This window comes from Pinus tabuliformis, chromosome Q, assembly GCF_031772625.1.
Source record: "Pinus tabuliformis cultivar Carrire ecotype Pingquan chromosome Q, CPIR1, whole genome shotgun sequence".
In the NCBI taxonomy this organism is placed as follows: Eukaryota; Viridiplantae; Streptophyta; class Pinopsida; order Pinales; family Pinaceae; genus Pinus; species Pinus tabuliformis.
Window position 1 is genome coordinate 1,162,906,945 of NC_142296.1, and position 11,740 is coordinate 1,162,918,684.

The following is an 11,740-nucleotide window of genomic DNA, read 5'->3' on the forward strand; positions in this document are numbered from 1 at the left end:
CAACCAATTCCACTAGTGATATAGCACAAATGTTCATAAAAGAGATTGTGGGGCTACATAGCATTCCCAACAAGATTGTGTGAGATAGAGATGCTAAATTTACTTCTAGGTTTTTGAAGGAATTGTTTGCAAGATTGGGAATAGAATTAGCATTTAGTACAGCTTATCATCCGCAAACAGATAGGAAAACAAAGAGGATTAATCGGATCCTTGAGCACGTGTTAAGGATGTATGTGATGCATCATCCCAAGAAATGGGAAGAATATCTTCCACTTGTGGAATTTTCATACAATAATGGACACCAAGAGTTCATAAGGATGAGCCCCTTTGAAGCATTGTATGGCAGGAAATGTAATACTCCTATTAGCTAGAGCAACCCAGTTAACAGAGTGCACGCAGGACTTGATATGCTTAAGGATATGGAACAAACAAGTTCCGATCATAAAGCAAAATTTCAAAGTGGCATGGGACAAACAGAAAAGCTATACAGATAAGCACAAGGTGCACAAAGAGTGCCAAGTGGGGGAACATGTCTACCTGATAACTAAACCTAAGACAAGTTCCCTAAAAATGGGGACATATGCCACGTTGGCACCATGATATTTTGGGCCATTTGAAATTCTTGAGAGGACTAGCCCAATACCATATAGACTGCATTTACCTCCATCAGTTATATTTCATGATGTTTTTCATGTTTCTCTACTTAAAAGATATGTGTAGGATTATAATCATGTGATTGATTGGTTTGTGCTACAGGTGGAACCAGAGGGAGTGTTTCAACCAGAACCACTGTGTATTCTGGACCAAAGGAGTCTCATGCTCCAGAATCGAGTCATAGATGCAATTCATGGTGCAATGGAAGAAGTTTGGGCCAAAGGATGCCATGTGGGAAATGGTCGAGGTCGTGAAAGCTAATTATCCTTTCTTGTCTAATGATTAAAATAAGTGTGTATAATTGTAAATATTGTAGAGAGCTATGTGTATAAAGCTCCATAGAACAGTATGTGTACCATTTTAGTTTTGCCATTGTATAGGTGTAAATGAGAACTAAGGGTGGTGTTCCCTCAAGGGGGAGGGGACTATGACAGGCCACCCAAGGTTCTTGTATGAGCCATAATTGTAAAAACGATGTAAATATTTTGCAATGTTTGAAATAAAAGAAAAGGGGATTGATTCAAGGGACACGAATTCCAGAGTAGGGGATGGAGAATTCTTGCTTGGGATGTTATCATTTTTGTGCAAAGAAGAACCTCAACTTCAGGACAACAATTAAAGGTTAGTTGGTGCATGAAGTAAAGGGACTGGCTGCTAAAATTAAATGGGTGGAGAAAAGTACACATTTTGGTGCTTACTTGAGAAAAACACAACAAGCAAGAGGACAGAATTTACGAAGGCCTACAAACAACAAGGATGCAGCAATAAAGAAAGGGGCTTAAATGTTGACCAAAAGGGAGAAGGAAAAGAGGAGAGAGGGACTCAAACTCCTATAGGGGAAGCATTCGAATGGGAGAGACAAAACAAGTCGAACAACACACAAGAAGGGAAGTAGAGACCTTTATTTCACCAGGGGAGGAAAAGGCTTTTATTTCGTTCCAGAAGCAGACTGGGGGGAGGATGAGAAACGAACCTCCAACAAAAATTTTCAGCGAACAACGATGAAGAGAAGAGAAGAGAAGAGAACGAAATTGATTCTCTGTCACTGGAGGTCTCTGGGTTGAGTGTTAGGATCTCGAGCCCTACAACAACTTGGGTTCCCTGGATGTTGTGGGTTGAGATAGGATTCCTGGAACCCTACAATAGCTTGGGCCCCTAGAGGTCATGGGTTGAGAAAAGAGGTCTTCAAATCCCTGTAACAGCTTGGGTCCCCTGGAGGCAGTGGGTTTAGATAGCTACTCTAGGGCCCTGTAATAGCTTGGGAGGATACCATCCTGAATCAGAAGCAGAGGAATACTTTAAAGTCTTTGAAAATTGCTTTGTTGGTATAGTGGATTTTGACTTCCCTAGAAGGGGGTGAATCAATGTGTGTACACTTGGGACTGAGGTGGAGCACCTCTAGACTCCTTGTGCTAACAAAGAAAGAAACCATCAAATTGTGGGATTGAGGAACAGGTCCTATGGAGTTCCTGGTTCAGTTGGAAGTTGGCACGTAGTCCTAGAAGCAAGAATTCTTCCCCTGAGACATTGGAATTTGGCTCGAGGGTGACAGTTGCAAGTGAAAGTGGTTATAGTTTTGTATGGTTGCGTGGAGATTCCTTGTCCCAAACTCGGTTTCCCTGCAAACTCATAAATAAGTACGTGTGTAACCTTAGTTATTACTTGAATGGGCCATGTTGTATTGTTTTGAAATCAAGGATTGCATTTTTGTTGTTAATGTATGTGTATGTGGTTTAGCCCTGAGGGGATATCCCCCTAATTTTCATAGTGAATATATATATATATATATATATATAGAGAGAGAGAGAGAGAGAGAGAGAGAGAGAGAGATGTATATCTGCTTGTGATGAATTTGAAAGTAAAGGTGTTTAATCACTTATTGGGGGAAACCACAGAGTACCTGATGCAAAAGAGGTGCAATAAAACCACATAATAATGATGTCTAAGCTAGAGAATTAAACTGAACCTGAATCTAAATGGAATGCTTAACTATGATAAGAATAATACATGATTAATAGTAGAATAATTGTATGATAAATTAGAGGCCATAGCCAAAGCCTTGAGAGCTTGAATTGATCCTTGAAGATAGTGGGTTCTGAGACCCTTTCATTATGTGCAGTTTACATAGAAGTCCCCTGTGGGACAAAGTCGGTATCTATTTACAAGCTATGCATTCAGTTACATGTTGTTGTGCCACCAGGAAAGCAATGGTGGAATGTCGAGGAGAGATTTCCCGGGGCCAGTTGAACCCTGCAGCTTTCTCTAAGTGTCATGTCACTTTATCTATATGCCCTACAGCCTCATATTTCAAGCAGGCAAAATATTCATAAATGTCGTTATGCGAGGAATTCCCTGCTGAGGGCAGGGAAGGACCGCGGGCTATAAAACCCAAAAATGTAGCTATCACCCAAGCTCGGGAGGGGTAACGTTGTGAAGAGCTTTAGAATAAACTTGGTATAGTGGTGGAATTGTGAAGAGGATCTGGAGGTATACCAAACCTTCGAGACGGGGCCGCATTGAAGGATATCAGTTCAAGGAAGCCAGCGTGGTGGTAGAACTTGTCCGCGGGGAGATTGTAGAGATCCCTATCTAAAGAATTTAATGGGGAGGAATCAAAAGTCCTTGACCAAGCCATGGAATAATTGCAAACAAGAACGATAGTCAAGCTCTGTAATTGTTTCAAAAGCTAGAAGAACATCTGAAATAGAGTCTTGGTTGAAGAAACTAGATCTAAACGACCCGTGACAGGAGGGAATGTATCGACGACATTTCAACTTGCCTTGGAAGAAGGAAGAAGGGAACTCCTTACCTAATAAATATTTATCGCCCCAACCCTATCCAGAATGGAAGATAAACCTTGTTGACAAGGTTAATCCTCTTTGCGGACAAAGAGAATCCCTTTAGCCCAATGAGTGGGTCTAGCAACTTGAGAGGACAATCAACTAGACATATTCCTAGATTATGATTGAAAAATAGAACAAGAGAGAAGGCTTACCTAGTTCTGATGCTAATCTAATTTCCTTTGTTGCAGTCCTCGAGTTTTTGGTGTCAAGGTCTTGTTCCTGCTTCTTCCAGCGCTTACGTACATGCACAAACAACCAAGAGACAACAAAGCATACCAAAACCAATACCAAGTCCAATAATAATCTATTTAGTTGATCAAAGAATGCCAAACAACTACATACATGAACATATATATTGGGAAGATGAACCAACAGATGTATTATTATTTAAAGGGGAAGCTTACAACCATAGCCTGGATGTTGAAAGGCTCTCCTTGAGTGTTAATCCAATTCCATGCCAAGAAACTCTCCAACACTCCTTCTCCAACTCTAATGAATAACCTCTAAGCACAAGCTCAGCATAGGGGTGCAAATGGACATAGATCAACCATTTGGGAATGGTAGAGGGAGAATTTATACGTTGCGAGAGGGAGTTAGGCCTCCTCCAAAGATAGGATTAGGCCCACATATTAAGGAGGTAGCTCATAGGGATGAGACCAAGAGGTCAAATTAGGAGGATTCAACGTCATCTATGTGAAACCACCTCCATCTTGCAACTCTGGAAGCTTATAGAAAACGAAGCTTCTCATCCTCTTTGGGAAAAATTCCTCTTTGAGACCATCATGAGTATGATAGAGAATAGAGCGATGCCATCACTGGCTTAACAAGGTGCAACAGGCGATCATCGTGGTTTTGAGCTTCATAAGGGCGATTATTCTCATTTTAGGGTTTCATGAGCTATTTCTTTAGGGAAAGCTCTAGATATTTTCCAGGCAAAGTTAAAGGAAAGATCTAATCTGCATACATTAATGAGTATACTGTATAATGATCATGTTTCAGGCACTTCAGGGCATGTCACAAGGAAGTGCAGGAGGCGTGACAAAATATTGTGTAACAAACCCTACATGCGTCAACCGTGGATTCGCGGGTAAGATCATGTGGGCCTGTACATGGGTTCTCGAGGAACATTTAAAGCCCCAATATATAACAGAGGTAGGAGGTTGGGTCGTCAGAAGAAAGTAAGACCTATGCTCAAGAATGGGACCGACCTCGACTAATCGAAGGTCGGGTGGTATATCGCCAGAAGGAGGCAGGGTAGTAAGGCACAGTGGACCGACCCAACTAGGTCAAAATTCAAGAGGTATGCCTTGTGCTCAAAAATGGATCGACCCTGACTTAATTAGAGGTCGAGAGGTTAGGACGTCGGCAATGTTGGTGAGTGTGAAGAAGTGTACACACCCCGACTCTTCCGCTTAACCGACTATTGGCGAGCCTATGGGAGATTGTCGTGTGGCAGGGGGACAGGCGGCCATTGATTCAACGAGAGGGGGAGATTATAATATAAATAATTAAAAATAAAAAGGCACAGGAAGCATAGGAAGGTGCACTAGTGGAAAAAAAATGAGAAGGTCAAGATAGGTGGGTATGTTACAAATGACCATAAATGTAACATAGTTGTTAAAATTGGAAACTAGGGCCAAACTCCATGTGGGTCATCTTATTAATGACAGCTGATATTTTTCTTGGATTCCTCGCATCAAGAGGTGTAGGATTGATCTAAAGATCATCCAATTCTGATAAGTATTCATGGAGATATGAATTTATTTGTGTTATGGGACAATTCGTCAAGGTCGGCCAACAACCAAATAAACCCCACATGTGCTCAACATTTTAGTATAAATAGAGGTGCCTTGAAAGTCATGTGGACACACTCACTTGGGATCTCTTCCTCTCTACTTTTCTTCGGGTTTTGGTGAGAGGGGAGATCCTAAGGGATAAAGTTGCCCTAATGGAGAAAGGTTCTACGTTATCTAGAGGGAGTGCCCTAGGCTCTACGTTGCCCTAATGAAGAAGCCCTAGACGCAAGAGGAAAGGGAGATCTAGCACGGTGAAGGAGGCCTAACAGTAGACCCTAACACAGTCCTATCATGCCCTAATCTATACACTGTTCTGGAAGGGTTTGAGACAGCCCTTAGATGCAGTAAAAGGGATAGCCTAACAGCAATAAGGAGGCTCCCATTCATTGCCCTAACCTGCCATCATACGTTGTCCAAAGGAGCCCTTATACGTTGCCCTGATCCACTGTCATAAGGAGGCCTTAAGTATGCCCTAGCCGCAAATCCAAGGTAGGGTTACAACTAAGTTAAATGTGCCCTAGCTGCAGATCTAAGTGGAGACTTAGCTGCAGATGAAGGAGAGCTCTAGCAGCCGTTAAGGGAGAGGTCTAGCCGCAGTTAAAGGAGGCCTAAATCTGCAGCAAAGAGAGGCCAGATCCACAGCAAATGAGGAGACCTATACGCAGCTAGGAGAGGAGGCCTAATCTACAGTCAAGAGGAGCTCCTATACGTTATCAAAGGGAAGTCCTAATCTACCGTCAAGCATAGCCAAGATCTGCAACAGAAATCTAAGTGTGTTGTAGGTGACAGCATGGAAATGTGTGTTGTAGGTGTTACAGTGGGACAGCAGTATAGTTGTACATGATCAATACATGGACAGCAAGGTACAGCATGTCTAAATAGGACAGTTGCAAGCATGATGACAATGGGACAACAATGAAGCTTGGTGGAGCAAGAAAATAGGACAGTTGCAAGCATGATGACACATGGGACAGCAATGAAGCTTGGTGGAGCAAGCAAATACGATAGTTATAAGCATGATGACACATGGGACAGCTGCAAGCATGGTGAAGCATGGACAACAACAGCATGGTGAAGCATGGACAATAACAGCATGATGAAGCATGGACAGCAGCAGCATGGCAAAGCATGGACAGCAGCAAGCATAGTGATGCAAGTACATTGGGACAGCAGTATAGTACTTGGTGCAGCAAGTACACAAAGCAACAATGGTGCAGCAAGCACATGGGTGACAACATGGTGCAGCAGTGGCACAAGGTACAACAGTGCCAAACACTGGGACAGTAGTGCAGCATGGTGCAGCACGGTGAGGTGCAGCATGATGATGAGATGCAACACAATGATAGGTGAAGGAGTCACCTTGGAGAATCAGTTGAAGCAACATGTCTTCAACTGATCTCATGTATCATTTTCTTAGAGATGATCTATGCTCTTATCTAGATAAGTCAAAGTGTTGACTTCTGTTGTAAATGTACTATCTCTCTCTTTCTCTCTCTGTTGAACTATTGAAGAACATATAAGAAGAATTGATCAAGGGTTTCCCCACATTGGGGTTTGTCCCTGGTTAGCGCCACATCTTGTGTCCTCTTGTCTTGGCTTGTCTTCTGCGATTTATGTTTATGTTCTATCTGCAGTTTACTTTAATGTTGATGTGATTGCTAATCTGGAAAAGATATTGAGCTAACTGTGAAAATTGAATTAAATTGCTTTAAGCATAGAACATACATAAACTTAACAATACTGGACCAGACTTAATTGTTAAGGGAGTAGTAAGACTTCAAACGGGGATCACTTTGAAATATCTATCTAGAACAAGTACTGTAAAAGTGTTCCCGGCCTTGTTCAACTCTTCAATTCATAAGTGTTTGTGATAGTTGTGCCAATGGAGGGGAAAGACTTCATGTTTAGGTGCCATGGCCTGGGACCAGCTAATGGAGGTCCATTCCCCTAAGTGTATAGATGTATGGAGGGAGTAATCATCAAGGCATGAGTTACCCCTTTCCTTTGATTGCCTTTTCCAAATATATAGTGCCTCTTTTACTTACTTTTTATAATGCTTTGATATGAAGCATAGCTCGAGTGTCCAAACTTTCTTTTAATGATATAGCATTTATTTTCCCCTTAAGGATGACTCGGTTTCTCTCTCATCATGGTTGGGACATGTAACAATTCCTTGTCGTGTGATGGAGCACACAGTGTTCAGGAACCATGTGATGTTAATTGGTGCGGGTAGAAACCATACTAAGCTTATTCCCACACACTAAATATGCCCTAGACATCTTTTGCATTTCATATTTTTATTTTATTTTGTTGTGGCCATCTTATGATTTTATATTTATTTTAGTTGCATATGTTAAACACACACAAATGGAGACAAGATATGAAAGAATAAGCATTAATTGCATTTATTATTCACAATGATATACATGTGTACATTTTACATGATTGTTGGATTCACCTTCCAAGGTCTCTTGGACTCCAATGATTGTTCAACTTCCACACCATAACCTTTAGCAAATTAGGTGTCCAACATCTCCCCCCCCCCAATCTAAACAGATATATATGATTCCAAGAAGAGAGTTATAATACAAAAATACAACAATGTATAAAAACAATAGGTTGAATGAGATCTCCGAAATGAAGGTATAAGGTGGGAGAACTCGAGGTCTCAACCGGTGGTGGTTTAAGGATGACCACCAACACTAGAACACTTAGCGTAGTTTCCGGAACTGTTTCAAATCTAGCTAGAAGTTGAAGTCTTCTGCTAGAGGAAGTGCTCCCATTTTTTTGTGAAAAGGGATACCTTTGTGTCTCAACCTAGAACACAGTGTGATTCCCGAAACTCGTCCAAATCTGGAAAGAAGTTAAAGTCTTCTGCTAGAGGAAGAGCTACTTAATGCTTTGAAGTGGGAGACCAACCTGGAAAGGGAGGGGAGATATTCAACCTGCGGAAAAAAGGGAGAACCTAAACCTAAAAAAGGAAGGTCTCAACCTGTGGTGGTTTAAGGAAGCCCACCAACCACATCCATTCTCAGGGGCTTCTGTGTCCCTAGCTACAACTCTCAATCTGGGTATGGTTGTCTCTAGCAGCAGGTTCAGGTTGGGGCTCAGGCTCACTTCATTTATATTTGAAACTTGTAGACGATCATCAATTCCCCCTTTGTCAGATACAAGGTGAGAATATGAAGAGAACTCAACTGCAAGATTTTTGAATACTTGAGAACAAATTATGTGATAGGAGCGAAATATGTTTTTGTTGTTGAATCCAATTGCCAAGAATCAATCCATCCAAGGTGAATCTTTGTTCCTGCAAGAGGCTTGTTTTTGAAGCATCTGTTTGAATGATGAGTGTGCTGACCACAATGCTCACATGGATGAAGATCAAAACAATGATCTTTCACATGGCCAACTTTGTCACGATGTTGGCATCTAACAATCTGTGGTTGCAAATGAGGAGTAGGAACAGGTGATGATGAGTTGTTTTGAAGAAATCCATCATTACTAAACTGAATAGGCTTAGAGTAGTCTGGAGTATGAACAGACGTCTCCTTTTCATATCCAAGATTGGTTTTGTTCCTATTGTTGACAAGCCCTTCTCAATGTCTGATGATGGGCTTAAGAAGTGAAGACTGAACTTCTACATATTTATGCACATCTACTCCTAAAATGGGTATTGCATTTGAATCAACCACAATCTCATTGATTTGATTACTTTCTTGCAGCTACTGGGTGTTTGTTTCAACCTCAAATAGAGGATTTTTCTAAACAAAAACAAGTTTAGAATGATGACTTCTCTTGTAACTCATATTGTTGGAACTAGATTCTAGTTGCAAAAAATCAATCTTGTCATGTGCATTTTTCATACAAACTTTAATGTCGAAAATAGTGTCTTTATTGATGTTTATCATCCCATCAACAATGGAGAGTATCAAAGCATTTAGCAACTCTAATGTATCATCAATTTTGGCCATTTTCTTAGCAAAAAATAAAGGCTCAACACAGAAGAAGAAGCTAACCATGAGAGATAGTTCAAATCATTGTTTCAATCTACCAAAAGGCTTCATTCAAGTTACAAGTTTGAAACAAGTCCATTAAGCAGATAGAAAACTCATTCACTACGTCAGAGGATATTAGGGGCACGACCTCACTGGAAAAGTTAGCCTCTTAGCACGGGGTGTGTATTTCTATCTAAAGCCTCAACATTCCATGACCATGCTATGAATAGGAACATAGAAGCTGAGTACGTAAAGCAACAAGAGAGGTAGTTATAGTGCACTTCTAATCGAATTGTGAGTAATTCTAACCACAACAGCAATAAGCCACATGGGTATAAAAGACACAGAGTAGGGATGAATAGCAGAACTCAGGTTGGTAATGATGTTTTTGAGAATTTTTTAGTAGCGTAACTCAGAGTGGTGGAGGCGTTGATTTGTTTGTGTGGAAATAGATAACAACCTCAAAGAGCCATGTCTATAGACAGTCAATATTGTTAAAATTGGCAACTAGGGCCAAATTCCACCTTGGGACAGCTCATTTGATGGAGATGATGATTGCATTAGATTCATTTTTTCAAGAGGTCCAAGGTTGATATAAAGATCATCTCATTCGGACAAGCAAAAGTGTGATTTTGAATTTATGACCACACATGAAAATTGTTCAGGTTGACCTCAACTTAATGTAGGCTCAAGAAGCCCAATGGATATGTCTCTTCACCCACAACAAAGTGTATAAATAGAAGAGACCTCACACCTCATTTGGAAATCATTCACTCACATATTTCTTCTCTCTCTTCATCAAATTGGTTCATAGAGCTTGGGAAGCCACTCTCTCTCTCACATGTGCAACTAGGAGGACGAATTTCTGGGCCAAACCATAGAACCGAAATCGCAGAATTTCAAACTATTTGTTTTCACTGAATTTGATTGTGGTTTTGAGGGCAAAATTTCGATTTATCTAGGCCGCATTGACTGGCACAAAAATCAAGGATTTTGGAGTTGTTTGACCTGCATTAACCGTAGGCATGTTCGATCGCAAAGTTGACCACCGGTTGACCGAGTTTGACCAGAGTTTTTTGAATTTTTTTGGGTTGACTTTGACCATTACTGGAGGCTGAATTGGACTACCTTTGACTGAGCTTCAAAGGAGATGTTTTACTATTGTTTTGACTAAAGTTGACTTTCTAGTTAGGGTTGAAGTTTGACTATAGTTGACTGCATAATTTGACAGGGTTGATTTGACTTTGTATTGGGCTACTCTATTTGAAATTTGTACTCTCTCTCTCTCTCTCTCTCTAATGAACTATTGAATAATAATAAGAAGATTTGATCAAAGGGTTATCCCCACATTGGATTTTTTTCCCTGGCATCCACCAAATCTGGTGTCCTCTTGTCTTGGATTTTCTTATGCATTTGTTTTTATGCTATATCTACATTCACTGTCAATGTGATTAATGGTTGATGTGATTGTTACTGGACATAATTGGATATTATTATTGGTCTACTAAAGAACATTGAAGTAAATTGTGCCTAAGCATAAAACATACCATTGTTATCTAAAATTAACATGGTATCAAAGCACGGGTGAAGACAAAGCCCAAGCAAGAGTAAGAAAAAACAATCACTAAGGGAAGTTGTTGGACAAGAACTTGGAGCAAGCTTCAATGACGACTACATCATACTTCAAATTGGAGGACAATCCTAAGGAAAAATCTATTTATCATGCATGGAAGATGTTTCTAGATTTGACATTGGAAGAAAACGATGTTATCGACTATGTCAAAGGAAGAGTGGTGGAGCCTCCTTCAAATGCAGTCACTGCTGCAAAAACAAAATACAATTAATGTGAGGTCAAAGCTAAGAAAATTATTGTTGATTATATTCACAAGCCTTTGGTTGTTTATATTTCTGATTTGGAAACATCTAATGAGATATATGACAAGTTGGCTGGGATGTTCAAACTAAATAATGAAAATCAAGTTCTCTTTCTCAAGAATAAGTTGAAAGACACCAAGATGGATAGAGGAGATTCCATTCAATCCTACTTCATGAGGATTACCGAAATCAAGAATGATCTCCTATCTATTGGATAAGTTGTTGGTGATAGGGGGCTCACTCTTTTTTCACTTGAAGGGCTTACACAAGAATGGGATGTGTTTAACACCACCATCCTCAAAAATGACAGGATTCTGGATTTTATGAATTATTAGCTAGATGCACTCAAGAAGAAATAAGGATGATGGAAAGAGATAAGCCTTCAAATGGAAATAATCCTACCTCTTTCTTCGCTCATGCTAAAATAAAGAACAATGTTGGTCCAAGAAGACAAGGTCAAGGGTTTAAGTCGGGAATCAAAGAAGGAAGAAAAGGAAGATGCTTCAATTGCAACAGGTTTGGCCACTTTTCTGGAGAGTGTCCTCACAAGAAGGATACTCCAAGGGATGATAAAAAC